The sequence below is a fragment of the Ovis aries genome, chromosome 3 (assembly GCF_016772045.2).
Source record: "Ovis aries strain OAR_USU_Benz2616 breed Rambouillet chromosome 3, ARS-UI_Ramb_v3.0, whole genome shotgun sequence".
NCBI classification, from domain to species: domain Eukaryota; kingdom Metazoa; phylum Chordata; class Mammalia; order Artiodactyla; family Bovidae; genus Ovis; species Ovis aries.
This window is the reverse complement of record NC_056056.1, coordinates 58211926-58228899: the sequence shown is the minus strand read 5'-3', so window position 1 is coordinate 58228899 and position 16974 is coordinate 58211926. Positions and strand designations below refer to the sequence as shown.

The 16974-nt window shown below is 46.5% G+C and overlaps 1 protein-coding gene and 1 non-coding gene across 9 annotated transcripts in view; one reads left to right on the top strand and one right to left on the bottom strand.

Moving 5' to 3' along the window:
- Positions 1-16974, top strand: part of REEP1 (receptor accessory protein 1) — a 135399-nt gene that overhangs the window by 19258 nt on the left and 99167 nt on the right. The gene's annotated exons all lie outside the window — the stretch shown is intronic.
- LOC114114230 (small nucleolar RNA SNORA68) lies at positions 14091-14229 on the bottom strand. Its single transcript, XR_003589060.1, has one exon. It is a non-coding gene; the product is annotated as a small nucleolar RNA SNORA68 (small nucleolar RNA).

Here is a 16974-nt window from a genome sequence, read left to right as displayed (position 1 = left end):
TCAGTCGCTCAGTCATGTCTGACTCTTTGAGACCCCACAGACTGTAGCCCACCCATCTACATGAGACTCTGTCCACGGGATTCTCCAGGCAAGAATACAGGAGTGGGTTGCTGTGCCCTCCAGGGAATCTTCCTGACCCAAGGATTGAACCTGCTTCTCCTGCATTGGCGGGTGGATTCTTTACCACTGAGCCACCAGGGAAGCCCCTCTTGTTGGATACAGAGTCACAAGCATGGTGGCTTCCAGGCTGAGACCAGCTCACCTGTCCTTATTTGCCTTGTGGTATTTGAAATTTGAGTCATTAACCACATTTAAAATTGAGAGCTGTGGCACCCACATCCAGATTTCTGTCTTCTCTGGAAGACTCAGACAATCGAGGCCCCAGGGTGATTTGAGCAGGGCAGCATCAGCTGAGCTGAGCAGTGGCTGCCCCTGGGGCACATGCCCCTGGGTCTACTCAGCCCCACCTGGTCCGGTTACTGAAGGCTACTGGAGATTACCACTGCTCATCGTTCAGTTCAGTTCAGTCGCTCAGTCATGTCCGACTCTTTGCAACCCCATGAATCGCAGCACACCAGGCCTCCCTGTCCATCACCAACTCCCGGAGTTCACTCAGACTCACGTCCATTGAGTCAGTGATGCCATCCAGCCATCTCATCCCCTGTCGTCCCCTTCTCCTCCTGCCCCCAATCCTTCCCAGCATCAGAGTCTTTTCCAATGAGTCAACTCTTCTCATGAGGTGGCCAAAGTACTGCAGTTTCAGCTTTAGCATCATTCCTTCCAAAGAAATCCCAGGGCTCCTTCAGAATGGACTGGTTGGATCTCCTTGCAGTCCAAGGGACTCTCAAGAGTCTTCTCCAACACCACAGTTCAAAAGCATCAATTCTTCGGCACTAAGCCTTCTTCATAGTCCAACTCTCACATCCATACGTGACCACAGGAAAAACCGTAACCTTGACTAGATGGACCTTAGTCAGCAAAGGAATGTCTCTGCTTTTGAATATGCTATCTAGGTTGCTCATAACTTTTCTTCCAAGGAGTAAGCGTCTTTTAATTTCATGGCTGCAATCACCATCTGCCGTGATTTTGGAGCCCCCCCAAAATAAAGCCTGACACTGTTTCCACTGTTTCCCCATCTATTTCCCATGAAGTGATGGGACCGGATGCCACGATCTTAGTTTTCTGAATGTTGAGCTTTAAGCCAACTTTTTCACTCTCCTCTTTCACTTTCATCAAGAGGCTTTTTAGCTCCTCTTCACTTTCTGCCATAAGGGTGGTATCATCTGCATATCTGAGGTTATTGATATTTCTCCCGGCAATCTTGATTCCAGCTTGTGTTTCTTCCAGTCCAGCGTTTCTCATGATGTACTCTGCATATAAGTTAAATAAGCAGGGTGACAATATACACCCTTGACATACTCCTTTTCCTATTTGGAACCAGTCTGTTGTTCCATGTCCAGTTCTAACTGTTGCTTTCTGACCTGCATACAGATTTCTCAAGAGGTAGGTCAGGTGGTCTGGTATTCCCATCTCTTGAAGAATTTTCCACAGTTTATTGTGATCCACACAGTCAAAGGCTTTGGCATAGTCAATAAAGCAGAAATAGATGTTTTTCTGGAACTCTCTTGCTTTTTCGATGATCCAGCGGATGTTGGCAATTTGATCTCTGGTTCCTCTGCCTTTTCTGAAACCAGCTTGAACATCTGGAAGTTCACAGTTCATGTATTGCTAAAGCCTGGCTTGGAGAATTTTGAGCATTACTTTACTAGCATGTGAGATGAGTGCAACTGTGCTGTAGTTTGAGCATTCTTTGGCATTGCCTTTCTTTGGGATTGGAATGAAAACTGACCTTTTCCAGTCCTGTGGCCACTGCTGAGTTTTCCAAATTTGCTGGCATATTGAGTGCAACACTCACAGCATCATCTTTTAGGATTTGAAATAGCTCAACCGGAATGCCATCACCTCCACTAGCTTTGTTCGTAGTGATGCTTTCTAAGGCCCATTTGACTTCACATTCCAGGATGTCTGGCTCTAGATGAGTGATCACACCATTGTGATTATCTGGGTCATGAAGATCTTTTCTGTACTGCTCATCATACACCTGGTCATTTCCCTCACCAGCCTGATGCAGTATTTCCAGAGCAACTTGGGCAGGTAGGCATTAGTATCCCTGTTTTACCAGTGAGGTAACCAAAGCCCAAACTGACTTCAACATTTGATGTAAGAAAATAGTCATTGCCCAGTTCATTCGTGGCTCTGCTGCTTAACAGTTCTGTGAGCTCGGGTGAGTCACTTTGCCTGCTTGGGTCCCAGTCTCCCCATTCATAAAATGAGGGGAGGGGTAGCTAAATGCTTACAGGGTCCTACGACATATGTCACCTGATAGTCATTGGCTGTTTGTTGCTTGGTTCTGGAGGGACACAGATCTGTGCCTTGGTCCCCAGACCTAAACGCAAAACTTGGGTCCAACCCGCCTGCCAATGCAGGAGGCATAAGAGATGCAGGTTTTGATCCCTGGGTTGGGAAGGTCCCCTAAAGAAGCAAATGGCAACTCACTCCAGAATTCTTGCCTGGAGAATTCCATGAACAGAGGAGCCTGTTTGGCTACAGTCCATAGGGTTGCAAAGAGTCAGACACGACTGAAGCGACTTAGCACATCACAACCATGATACAAGTAAGTACTTTAAAAATATACTCATTTATTTATTTGGCTGCACCAGGTCTTAGTTGCAGTATGAGGATCTCAAGTCCTTGTTGCAGCAAACAGGATCTTTTAGTTTTTGTGTGTTTTTTTTTTTAGTTATAGCATGCAAAATCTTTAGTTGTGGCATGCAGGAGCTTTAGCCTTCGAACTCTTAGTCACTCTTAGGTGTAGCATATGGAATCTAATTCCCTGGCCAGAGATCGAACCCAGGTCCCCTGCATTGGGAGCGTGGAGTCTTAACCACTGGACCACCAGGGAAGTCTGCAAATGAGTACTTTTATTGGCACTCCATGTAAGATGTTGCATGGGCAGCTGTGCATGTATTGTTTCACTTTACGCTGACAATAGTCCGATAGGATAGGTACGTAGTATTATTCCGTGTTCCAGATGAGCAGTCTGAGGCTTAGAAAGGTTAAGGAATTTGCCCAGTTCTTAATGGTTATCCATTGGCGCTGATTTCACAGCCTTTGTCTGTCTCTGTTTGGATGTTGCAGCATTCTTTGTGTCCAGAAAGGATCATCGATAGTGGAAGGCAGTGAGAGAGCAAGGATCCAGCCCTTCTGCGGGCAGTCAGACTCACGGAGATGCCAGAGCACTGAGGGCTGGGCTGGTTGGTCCTCAGAGGTGATGTGAAAGAGGAGCAAGTGGTCTTCCAGGTGCAACTTGGGTTCCCTTCTGCCGGGAGGCAGGCACGTGCCAGGCTAAGGTGTGGGGGTGAAACGTGCCAGCTGTGTTTGAAGGACCAGACTGACTCAAGTTGAGAATTCATGTTGGGATGTCTAGGGAGTTCAGGTGGGGAAGGTAGATTTGAGGTCAAAGTACAGGACTTTGCTTTTAGACAGGAGTGAGCCAGTGAAGGTTTTTAGAAAGAGGAAGTGATGTGAAAACAGTTCTGTCAAGTTTGAAGCAACAGGGTTGAACCAGAGTCTTGGCAGTAGGAATGGAGAGAGAGGCCTGAATTGCTAAGTCAGTATAACAGAAATAATTGACGGAACCTTGAACCCCACGTGTGTATAATCGGAAGGAATTTTGGAAGTCATCTAGAGCTTTAACTTGTCCTGGCGTGGGGACTCCTCCTTTGGTGGCGTCCATCACAGTAGTACATCGAGTCACTTTTTTTCTAATATTTATTTGACTGTGCCAGATCTTAGTTGGAGCATGTGAGATCTCCATTCTTCCTTGTGGTGTGCAGGATCTTTAGCTGTAGCATGTAAACTCTTGGTTAACTCTTTAGTTACAACATGTGGGATCTAGTTCCCTGACCAGGGATCGAACCCAGGCTCCTGCATTGGCAGTGCAGAGTCTTAGCCTCTGAACCACCAGGGAAGTCCTTTGAGTCACTTTTCATGCAGGATAATGGAACAGTTGCTTATGTGGCTGTTAGTTTCTCGAACCAGCACATAAAGGTGAGAGTTATTTAGTGTCTGTGCTGATGTGAAGAGTGTCTCCCCAAAGTTCGTGTCTACCTGAGATCTCATATACACAAGACACAAAGATACGTGCATGTCAGTCACGTCTGATTCTTTGTGACCCTATGGATTGTAGTTCGCCAGGCTCCTCTGTCCATGGAATTCTCCAGGCATGAATATTCAAGGAATGGGTGGCCATTTCCCTCTCCAGGGGATCTTCCCCACTCAGGGATTGAACCCACGTCTCCTGCATCTCCTGCACTGCAGGCAGATTCTTTACTGCTGAGCCACCAGGGAAACCCACCCGAGACCTCAGAATGTGACTTTATTTGGGAATAGAGGCTTTGCAAATGTAGTCAAGTTAGGATGAGTTCACTCTGGATTAGGGTTGGCTCCAATCCAGTGACTGGTGTCCTTATAAGAAGGAAATCTGGACGCAGACTGAGACATGCAGGGGGAGAATACCATGTAACAGTTGAGGCATTTTACAGCGATGCCTCTGCAGTCCAGGGAACACCAGGGACTGCTGGCAGCCCCCAGAAACTCGGAAAAGACAGGGAAGGATTCTCCCCTTAAGCCTTTGGAGGGAGTGTGGCCCTGCCAATACCTTGGTTTCAGACGTCTCCCCTCTGGAACTGAGAGAATAAATTTGTTATTTTAAGCCATCAAGTTTATGGAAATTTCTTATATCAAGTTTATGGGAACTTGTACTCATGACCTTGCAAAACTCACAGTCCCCTGCTGGTTTCCCTGTTTTAAGAAGAAACAGGGCTGCCTGGCATGACTGTCCTCAGAGGACCTGCTCAGGGTCCAGGTACTTGTTCTATCTCCTCTCCAGTGCCCTTTTGTGTGCTCAGCTGCTCTGTTGTGTCCAAGTCTTTGTGACCCCATGGACTGTAGCCCACCCGGCTCCTCTGTCCATGGGATCTCCCATGCAAAAATACTGGAGCAGGTTGCCGTTTCCTCCTCCAGGGGATCTTCCCAACCCAGAGATCGAATCTGTGTTTCCTGCATTGACAGGTGAATTCTTTACCCCTGGGCCACCTGGGAAGCCCTTTCAGTGCTCACAGCCATTCAGTTATCCAGTATAGAATTTTGCAGTTGTTCAAGGCCCTCCATAATGTATTTCTAAAGGACCTTACTCACTGTTCTCTATGACCATCCCTACATATGTTGTGTGCTTTCCATGCTTTGACTTGAGTCCCCGCTACCCTATTCCTGAAGGCCACATCCCTACCTCACCAAGCTGTATCCCACCCATCTTTAACATCTGCTTTTTCTTCCTGGGCCACTCTAGACTAAGGTTGATTCCGTGTCCTACACCCTCAAAGCACACTCTGCTCGCTCACACCGGTCACTGGACAATATTCTTCCCAGCTGTCTTGAGACATATCACATGTTTTCTTATTTCTTTGCTAATATTGATGGCTTTTCGGTTGGGCTCAGGTCTCAGTCCTTGAAGGTAGACAATCTGTCTTTTGATCCTTTTTCTGCTCTATACACTTTATACATTGTTAGTATTCAACATACATGTAGTGCATTTTCCAAGCAATGGTAGGTGATAATTTTCTTTGCCTGGGAAAAATTAAGAAACAAGAAAGTTTGACTCAAAGGAAAGTCTTCTTGACGTTTAGGGTGGAAATCATACTCTGGCTCCAAGAAAGTGATGGTATGTCTATATATATCTTTGGAGTACAAACTCCTTATCCTTCTCCCATTTTTAAAAAATGTATTTACTTTTCAGTGCACTGGGTCTTGGTTGCTGCATGTAGGCTTTCTCTGGTTGTGGCGAGTGGGGGCTATTCTCTAGTTGCGGAGCATGGGCTTCTCATTGCGACGGCTTCTCTTACTGCAGAGCATCAGTTTGCGAGTTTGGTCCAAGTGGTTGTGGTGCATGGGCTAAGTTGCCCTGTAGCGTGTGGACCAGGGCTCCTTCTGGACCAGGGATTGAACCTGTGTCCCTTGCACTGGCAGGTGGATGCTCAACCACTGGACCACTGGGGAAGTCCATCCCCATTTCGCCAAAAAGCAACCATCAGGCATTGAACATTTTCTGTGTGCCTGCTTCTGTCGTGGGCTTGAGGAGGTGGTGGTAGATAAGACAGAAATGACCTTTATCCTCTATGAGTGTTTAGTTTTGTGGGAAATATTGACCAATAGGAACAGTTCTTGACTTGCTGCTTTAATAGCTTTTCATTCAGGTGACAGGGTAGAGACAGGACTGGGGAAACAATCCTGGAAACCAGGTTTGTGCTGGATGACCACTTGACTCAAGACTGAACCAATTCTGTTTTTCCCTCTCTTGGCAACAGAGAAGTGAGATTCAGAAGTAGCCAGTTTCCATGGACTGAATTGTGTTTTCCTCCAATTTATATAGGGGCTTCCTAGGTGATTCAGGTGATTCAAGAACCTGCCTGCCAATGCAGGAGATGCAGATTCGATCCCTGGGTCGGGAAGATCCCCTGGAGGAGGGATCCACTGCAGTATTCTTGCCTCGGAAATCCCATGAACCAGCGGAGCCTGGTGGGTTACAACCCATTGGATCACAAAAGAGTCAGACACGACTGAGCATGCAGGCACGAATTTATATATTGAAGTCCTAACATCCAGTGAGAAGGTATTATATTTGGAGGTGGGGCCTTTGGGTAGTAATTAGGTTTATTTATTTATAAATAACCTTCTTTATTTTGTTTTGGCTGTGCTGAGTCTTGTCACTATACATGCTTTTCTCTAGTTCCGGTATCAGGGCTTCTCATTTGGCAGCTTCTCTTGTTACTGAGCTGGGCTCTAGGGGGTGTGGGCTTCAGTTGTGTGGCTCCCAGACTCTAGAGCACAGGCTCAATAGTTGTGGCACACGAGCTCAGTTGCTCCACATCATATGGGATCTTCCCAGACCAGAGATTGAACCTGCATCTCCTGTGGCAGGTGGACTCTTTACCACTGAGCCACCAAGGAATTACCACCGGTAATTAGGTTCAGGTGAGGTCACAAGGATGCCCCCCCCCCCCCACCATGATGGGATTAGTGCTGTTGTAAGAAGAGGTGCCAGAGAGCTCTCGCACCACCCTGTCTGTGATAGGAGGACGCAGAGAGAAAGCTGGCCATCTGTCAGTCCTCACCAGATCCCAGCCATGCCAGTACTCTCATCTTGGACTTTGAACCTCCGGAACTGTGGGAGAATAAATTTCTGTGATTTAAGCCCTCAGTTTGTAGTACGTCATTATGGTAGCCTGAGCTAAAACACCAATTATTCAAGAGGCAGGAGTCGTCATAAGTAAGCCTGAGGAGGTGTGCAGGCTGTGTTCTACCACAAAGAGCATGTGGAAGATGGGTTAGCAGAGAAGGAAGAGTGACGCAGATAATTAGGGAGCACAGAGGTGTGAGAAACCCTGCCTGCTTTCCTAGGCTCTCCAGTCCCCAGTCCTAGACGCTCCCAGAGCCCAGCTGCCCTGGGGTTCTGACTTTACCCCAGGGTCCTCCCCACAGATTCACTTTGTTGCTTATGCCAGCTTGAGCAGTTTCTGTTACTAACAACCAAATGACTCTCTTCCAAGACCCTCCCATTTTACAGAGGAGGACAATAAGAGCCCAGAGGCTGACTAGTCCAGGTCTCCATCAGTGAGTGACAGTCTGGACTGCAGTTCTGGTCCTTACACCAGCTGTCTGCAGTCCTGCCCTTCTGGGCTCGTAGGGTGAACTTGTTAAGCAGACCTGGGAGGCTCTGAGACCCCCAGGAGAAATGCTGTTATTCTTTCACTGCCAGCAGTTTAAGACACGATCTGAGCTGGGTCATCCTTGAAAGTGCCTTCCTAACATCACATGTGTTTTCCCCCTCTTTTTCTGTAATCCTGTCCAATTGAGCAGCAGGGCTGTCACCACTCACGTTTTTTTTTTGTTGTTGTTGTTGTTTTTGCCTTTGAATCTTGCATCTAAAAGATTCTTAGCAGTGTGCACTTGGCTGACAGCAAAGGTCTCCCCAGCCCTGCCTTCTCTGCATTGGTCTGCCTTTTGTTCTCGTAATCCGATACATGTTTCTATCAAGAACAGGTGATTTTCTCCGAGCTATATGATAGGGAACACCTGACGCCCACACCCCATTTGGTTTCTATATTTATGTTAAGCTATGTTTTAAAAATGAGCTCATCATTAGTTGGAAGACACGTAAAAATAGAAAGGAAAAAGTATTACTGTTTCCGTCTTCCCACCAGGACTGCTGATAACACCATAGAGAATCTTTCTGGTCCTTTTCTGCTTTTGAAGTTAATTTGTAAAAATATGCAGTTGTGCTTATACATAGCAACAATTTTGTATTCTACTTTTCACCTGAAGATAATGCTCTAAACAGTGTTGTGCTGTTTCAGATAGTTTGTAAATATCCACTTTTAAGGGCTGTTATCCATTCTAAATTGAACACAATTAAGTATATAGTAAATCCTTTTTGGCATGTGCTAAGCCACTTCAGTTGTGTCTGACTCTTTACAACCCCATGGACTGTAGCTCACCAGGCTTCCCTGTCCATGGGATTCTCCAGGCAAGAATACTGAAGTGGGTTGCCATCCCCGTCGCCGTGCCCTCCTCCAGGGGATCTTCCCCACCCAGGGATGGAACCCGCGTCTCCTGCATTGGCAAGTGGGTTCTCTACCACTAGCGCCACCTGGGGAGCATGGATGACAATAAATAAACTTGTGGATGTGAAAGCCATGCTCGTGTGAGACGCCCCGTTTGTTTCTGACTTTGTGCATGTGTGTGACTATAGGGAATGGTATTGCTGGCCTTTGTTTTTCAGATGTTTTCCTTATGCTGATGGAATTAGGGATAAACAGGTGTGAGTCTTTGAAAAGCTTTTGATGCGTGGCATCAAATGGCTTTCATACACAGAGCACTGATTCCCCTGCTCCCAGTAGTGAGTGGCCCTGTCAGAATTTCCTGTATGGTTCTGAGTGAGAACAAATAGCTGTTTCTGTTAGTGTTCTTTGAGGTCTGTCCGTAGAACTCCCAGCCGCCTGTTTGTAGATCGCATGACCCTTAGCAAGAGGGAGGGACATACATTTTGTTCTTTCATTTGATAAAGTTACAGTAACTGTTTGTCTCCAGCATGTGGGAAAACGTTGCCAGTGTGATGCTGTAGATTGTTTTACATGAAAAGCCATCAGTCCTTTTTTTTTTTTGGACGAGTGGATAAAGACTACCTACCAGTATAAGCCAATTGGAAGTATTTTATTATGATCACACTTTTTCAAGCAACGGTGGGGAAATGGGAAACTAGATTATCTTTACTCAACTGTTTTTGTATATTCTGCATTTCAGGAAGAGAGGCCTAGTGTTTTTTTGATGAGGGTGGGTGGGAGAAGTCTCACAGAAGAGGTGGGACTTGATTTAGAGTAGGAGCAGAGCACAGCGAGCATTAGGAGGGCCGTGTGAGAACTCCCGTGGTGTGCTGGGTGTGGCTGGATCGGCCAGACTGCACACCTGTATCAGTGTGTGTGTGCTTAGTCATATCCAACTCTATTGTGACCCCCTGGACTGTAGCCCGCCAGGCTCCTCTGTCCATGGAGTTTTCCAGGCAAGAATACTGGAGTGGGTTGCCATTTCCTCCTCCAGGGGATCTTCCCGACCCAGGAATTGAACCTGGGTCTCCCACATTGCAGGTGGATTCTTTAGCGTCTGAGCCGCCAGGGAAGCCCCTGAACAGGGGTGGATGCCTTGTTTCCGTGGAAGGAAATAGGGCAGTGATCTTCAAGCTGTACTCCAAGGCCAGCTGTAGTACCACCTGGGATCTTGCTAGAAAGACAGGCTTGGGCCCTATGTTAGACCCACAGACTCAGACACTCTGGAGGTGGCCAAGCAATCTGTGTGTTAACAAGCGCACTGAGGAATTCTGATGTACCTCACATTTAAGAGCCCCTGACATAAGGAAATGGGGTTTGAGGGGAAGTATATGATCCAAGAGGAAATACTGACAGCTGTTGGAGATTGGAGGAGGGGGTGGAAGCTAGGGAGAGGGGTGGTGGGGCTGGTGTAGACACTGGCCTTGCCCAATCTGTGCACCCACGGGTGTATGGAGTGTTGTGCCCAGGCAGTTTTGGTGGTGTCTCAGTAAAACTCTTTGGTTGCAAGTAACAGAGTCCCTTGGACTGCAAGGAGATCAATGCAGTCAATCCTAAAGGAAATCAGTCCTGAATATTCATTGGAAGGACTGATACTGAAACTCCAATACTTTGGCTACCTGATGTGAAGAACTGACTTATTGGAAAAGACCCTGATGCTGGGAAAGATTAAAGGCAGGAGGAGAGGGGGATGACAGAGGATGAGATGGTTGGATGGCATCACTGACTCGATGGACATGAGTTTGAGCAAACTCCAGGAGAGACTGCAGGTGTGCTGCAGTCCATGGGGTCTCAAAGAGTCAGATATGACTGAGCAACTGAACTGAACTGAAAAGAAATGTGCTTCTGATCAGCTTCAGCAAGAGAGGATGTTTGTGGGAAGGATGTTGGGATGGCACCCGGAGTATGAGAGACAGAGTCCACCTGGACTTTAGGAAGGACTGAAACCAGGAGCTGAGCATGGTGAGAACCCAGAGAGTATATGAGCTTAAAATAAAAAGAGACTCAGCTCTGTCCTTATACAACATGTCTGTCTGTCTCTTTCAGCATGAAATATTGTCTTTGCTTCTCTGTGCTCCCTTCTTTCTGTCTCTGCAGACATCCTTTTTTGCTTTGGTGAGCATTTGGTCAGATATGGCCATTCTGTGTGTGTGTGTGTGTCTGTGTGTGTGTGCACGCGTGCACACTTAGTTGTGTCCGACTCTTTGCGCCCCCATGGACTGTAGCTTGCCAGGCTCCTCTATCCATGAGGTTCTCCAGGCAAGAATACTGGAGTGAGTTGCCATTTCCTTCTCCAAGGAATCTTCCTGACCCAGGGATTGAACCCGTGTATCTCTTGCTTCTCCTGCATTGGCAGGTGGATTCTTTGCCACTGTGCCTACAGTCCTCATTTTTAGTCACCTGTAGATTGCTCAGCTCTAATTCTAAATTCCTGGGCGGGGGGAGAATTGGAGAGGTCCAGCTGGGGGCCAACAGTGCATGAATCAGCTTTGGCTGGAGGCAGGGTCCTCCGTTCGTGCCTGGGGTTGGGGGGTGGGGGGGGGGGGGGTCCTTGTGAGAGAGGTGAATGGGCAGCGTGGCTGTGCCAAACAGTGTCTGTGCCTCAGTGCAGTGTTTTCATGGTTACTAGTGTGATCCACTAGTGTGGGGAAATGGTTTTTGTTCTCATTTATAATGAACTTCTTAACAGCGCACTCTTGCAACACGGTGGGGCCCCTTTGAGGGTTTGTGTGCACTAATTATTAGAAACCCTTATTGTTGGTGGAGTCGGGAGGAGGGGATGGGAGGGGAGGAGCTTGTTGGTGCAGAGGGACTCACAGGGTGATTCTTTTCCTTTTGGGGGCAGGTGATAGCTTTTAACGCTGTTCTCCCCAAGAGTTGGTGATTACAAATGAAACATCGGAGTCTGGGCGTCTGAGCCTGAAGGAGGGGAGTGGAGGGAACTGCAGTGGCTTGTGTGCTCCTTCTCGAGCACAGCAGACTCACCTTCATCTGGTTGGGGCTGTGGTGTGTTTGGGTCCATGCATCTTTCTTTCCTATGAAATCTGGGGCTTAGTTGCTAACGGTTTTACAAGAATTGTTCCTTTGTTTTATTGGAATATTTGTAAGTTCTGGGAGACCATGAGGCGTATGTGTGAATGGATCTCTACCCACTTTCCAAAGAGGGGAAACTCCAACTCCCTGGTTTTCCTTGCTGTTTTGGTCGTAAACTGCTTCTCTAACCTTCTCTCTGCCGCTGAGTCATTCATTCATTCATGCAGGCACTCACTCATTCCTTCACTTATTTACTCATATCTTCTGTGTGCCAAGCACTGTGTAAAGAGATAGACTTCATCCTACTTCAGGTTTGTTTTATTTATTTTAATTTTTGGCCATGCCCTTCAGCATGTGGAATCATAGTTCCCCACCAGAGTTTGAACCCACATCCCCTGCGTTAGAAGTGGGGGAGGGCCTTAACCATTGGACCTCCAGGGAAGTCCCCTAGAGTTTGTCCTGCTTCCTATTTTCAATCACCCTCCTTGGCACTTCCTTTTCAATTTTCCCTCCTCCTCTCAGCCTTTGGAAGGACCCCCCCTGGCAGAAGGTACCCAGCTGGTGTTGTAGCCCCAAACCCACGATGCTCTTACTTGTTTCTGGGATTTGCTCATGTTTTTTCCCTTCCTGAAGTGTCCCCTTCTTCCTCCTGAATCTACCAAGCTCCTGCTCATCGTTCAACATCTCCTGGAGCATCCCCTGCTAATTTAGCAGCCCAGCCTCAGCTCACAGAGCGCTGCTGTGGGTGTGATGACCTGACTGTCATTCAGCTAGACTTGAACTTGGTGATGTCAGGACTGTCCCACTCATCTTTAGATCCTGACTGATGGATAAGGATTGAATGCTACTCTGGGCAATAGGATGGCAGAGAAAAGGAAAGGATAAAGAAGATAAAGTCACTCATAAGTCCATTATAGAAATGCATTCTGGGGGGATCCTTAAGGCTTTCTGAACACAAAAATTTTGTGTGGTTGGAGTTACTGTGTATCTTGCTTTCCCATTAACATTAATATATTAATATATCCTTGTGTCCACAATATTTCAAAACAGAACCTTTTAAAATTGTACAGTCAATTCCTCTTTTTAAAATTGTTGGACAGCTGTATTATTTTCCATTTCTTTTGTAATAAAAAACCATGGGATGTGTTTGTGCCTTAATCTTTGTTTACCTCTGATTTCTTTTGGGTAGGTTCCCAGGAGTACAGTTACTAGGTCAGAGGATAGCAAAGCTATAAGGATTTGAGAGATAAGAGCAACTTGCCTCCCAGAAAGATCATACCAATCTCTCCTCCCATCGGCAGTTCTGGATGATTGGGTTTGTAAATTCTTAAAAAAAAAAAATGGAGGTGGAAAAAAAAAAAAGAAGCACTGATATCCTCTTTTTAAAAAATTTTAATTGAAGGATAATTGCTTTACAGTGTTGTTGGTTTCTGCCGTACATCAACATGAATGAGCCTGATATCCTCTTAACTGGCTCTGACTTCCATCTGGAGGGGGCTTCCCAGGTAGCGCTAGTGGTAAAGAATCCACCTGCCAATGCAAGAGACATAGGAGATGCAAGTTCGATCCCTGCAATGGGAAGATCCCCTGGAGAAGGAAATGGCAACCAGCTCCAACATTCTTGCCTGGAAAATCTGTCTGGAGGAAGTGTCAGCTTTTCCTGTGTTTGGAGCCCCTGTGTGGAGACAGGCTTGTTGCCTTGCAGTCCAGGGCTGGGAGCTTGGCCCTCAGTGACAAGGGCCAGGGCTCTCAGCATAGCTGCCTCTTCCATGACCCCAGACAGACTGTGGCTTTCCGAAGTAGGGAGGGAAAGAAGCTGCTTGCTGACCTGTGGGCAGGGGGCTTCAGACAGCAATGCATTGGCTGAACATCCATCATTGAGGAATTCAAGCTTCAGGAAGCCCATCTGGCTTTATAAAATCTACCAGACATTAAAGGAAAATGGAGTGAAGGTGCAGCATTCGTTGCTGTCATGGTGCAGAGAGGTCGCTACTGTGCATTCATCTGCCTGGGGCTTCCTGGCCAGTTAAGCCCAGGAGAAAACAAAGGTGGGTTTCCAAGAGGTCATTCATTTCCAGGCAGGAAACTGGACCTGCCTGGAAGCTGAACTTGCACCCTCTTGCACATATACATCTGTTGAAATATTAAGTATACTCTGCATTAAGCAATGCAGGAGACACAAGAGATGTAGTTTTGATCCCTAGGTTGGGAAGATCCCGTGGAGGAGGAAATGGCAACCCACTCCAGTATCCTGGCCTGAAAAATCCCATGGACAGAGAAGCCTGGCAGACTACAGTCCACAGGGTCTTAAAAAGTTAGACACAATTGAGTGACTAAGCACACAGAACCTGCAAATTCACTTTGAGGGGTACAATTGTAGCCCCCCAAAGGTGATAAGATCCACTTGCTATTGGCATCCCTGTTTAAACCGTGGTATTGCTTATTTTTGCTGATATACTTCTGGAATTGGTGCCATTTTGAGGACATTTAAAAAATAGAATGAACCCTAATCAAGTTTTTATTTTCCAGCTAAGGAGGATCTCACATAGATTATGTTTTTTAAATTGACATTATATTGAAAAAAATTACGTAAAACATTTAATATGAATGGGCTTCCCAGGTGGTGCTAGTGGTTAATAACATGCCTGCCAACGCAGGAGATGTAAGATGAGGGCTCGGTCCCTGGGTGGGGAAGATCTCCTGGAGGAGAAAATGGCAACCCAACCCAATATTGTTGCCTGGAGAATTCCATGGACAGAGTAGCCTGACGGGCTACAGTCCATCGGGTCGCCAAGAGTCAGACACAACACACAGCACAAATTGAAAAAATTAATTAAAACATTTAATATGAACAAAATGGGGGATGGAAAGCTAACACTTTAAAGCTATTAACGTTTGTTTTAATACTCTGGTCCCTTTAAAATTCTCATTTCATTTCATCCTTACAGTGGGAACTGTTGTTATTTCTAATTTTTGTAGATGAGGGAACTGAAATTTAGAGAACTTAAGTAACATTCAAAATCGTGAAGTCAGTAAGTGGTAGAGATGAAATGCCCTTCTCGGTATTTAGGGGGTGGTGTTTCTCCTGGCTCTGGCAGGAGCTGGACTAAAGAGGGTGGTAAGCCAGCTGCCGTTACCTGGTCCTGGGAGGGACAGGGCTGTGTGCCCCTAGGAGAAAGCCTGCTGTGGTTTCTGCTGAGGATCTGCTCTGAGAGGAGCTTAGAGGCGCTTCAAAGGGAAGCAGATGGAGAAGTTGGACAGCTCCCAGCTTCCCTGGCCTTAGACCCTCACGGTGGGTGCTTATGTTTAGTTGGGGTGATCTGAATCCTCAGGCAAACATACTCTCTGGGTGGGTACTGCTGTCCTGGATTTCCAGCTCTCTCAGCTCGGGACCTGGAGCCTCACGTTTCGGCACCATCACAATGAGTCTGTTGGGAGAACTGCAGTGTGAATGGCTTTATGCACACGGGTGCATAATCTGCCCTCAGGAGGCCTCGGTCAGCTCCAGGGGACCTGAGTTCAGGTTGGAGAGGAGAAGGTTAAGGGGATCTGAGTTTTCAGGCATCAGTTGTCAGAGGCTGTGTCTTACTCAAGTCTTCACCGCCCCCCCTCCCCCCACTGCTCCCTTTTCTCCCACATGAACCAGGAGAGACAAAACCAACTGGATGATTTAGCATCATCCAAAAAGGGGAATTTGGGGTCTTCCCTGGTGGTCCGGTGGTTAAGATTGCAGAGGGTGGGGCGCACAGGTTAGATCCTTGGTTGGGGAACTAAGATCCCACATGTTGAGTGGTGCGGCCAACAAGGAGAGAAAGTATGAATTCTGCTAATTCCTAAATCAGCAGAGTTTAAACTATTACTATTAATAGTTTACTATTAAACTATAGGCTTCCCAATAGCTTCCAGCCCAGTTTCTAGGACCCCATGGAGTCCAGCTGCAACTCCCTAACTCTTTACAATGAATTCCCCTTTTTGTTTTGTTTTGTTTTTAATTAAAAAAAATTTTTTTAACTTTATTTCTTCTCCTATTTCCATTATTTACAGAGTTTGAATCTTAGGGCAAGCTTTGGTTTCTTGTTGTTAAGTTTGAGGAATAGTTTAAACTTAAGGCTCCTCTGTCCATAGGATTTCCCAGGCAAGAATACTGAAGTGGGTTGCCATTTCTTTCTCCAGGGGACCTTCCCCATCCAAGGACTGAACCCACATCTCCTGTATCGGCTGGCAGGTTCTTCACCACTGAGCCACCAGGGCAGCCCTGAGGAGGGACATGTACCAGTATTTTATTGGTATACCAGTATTGGAAGGACATATTCAGTATAACAATTCAAGTACTGTTATTGCTGGATGGTGGGATTCTGGGTAATTTTTATTTTATTCTTTTTTTTAGTTCCCTGACCTGGAATCAAATCTGTGCACCCTGAAATGGAATTAACCACTGGACCGCCAGGTCCAGGTCTTGTCCTTTTCTGTCTGAAAATTTTTTTACAATAAGCAGAAACAAGTAACATAGACAGGTTATATTTATATTAACAGTTCAGTTCAGTTCAGTCGCTCAGTCTTGCGACCCCATGAATCGCAGCATGCCAGGCCTTCCTATCCATCACCAATTCCCAGAGTTCACTCAGATTCATGTCCATCAAGTCAGTGATGCCATCCAGCCATCTCATCCTCTGTTGTCCCCTTCTCCTGCTCCCAATCCCTCCCAGCATCAGAGTCTTTTCCAATGAGTCAACTCTTCGCATTAGGTGGCCAAAGTACTGGAGCTTCAGCTTTAGCATCATTCCTTCCAAAGAAATCCCAGGGCTGATTTCCTTCAGAATGGACTGGTTGGATCTCCTTGCAGTCCAAGGGACTCTCAAGAGTCTTCTCCAACACCACAGTTTAAAAGCATCAATTCTTCGGCGCTCAGCCTTCTTCACAGTCCAACGCTCACATTCATACATTAACAGTAAGCAAGTTAAACCTAGTGGTCGAATTTCACTAGGCCAGCAGGTAGTGAGTGGCTTGTAGAAGATGAACAATAGGTGATCTCTGCCCTCAAGGAATTTATGGCCTGACGGGGAGGGTGATATAAGCACATATAAATCAAGCTGAAAGGAAGCTATGTTAAATGCTAATAGATTATTACAAAGCGTGTAAAAGCCATTTACACTTCTAAGAAGTTCAGGGAAGGGCTTCATGAAAAGAGTAGCCCGGGATCTGAGTGTAGAATAGGGGTTCT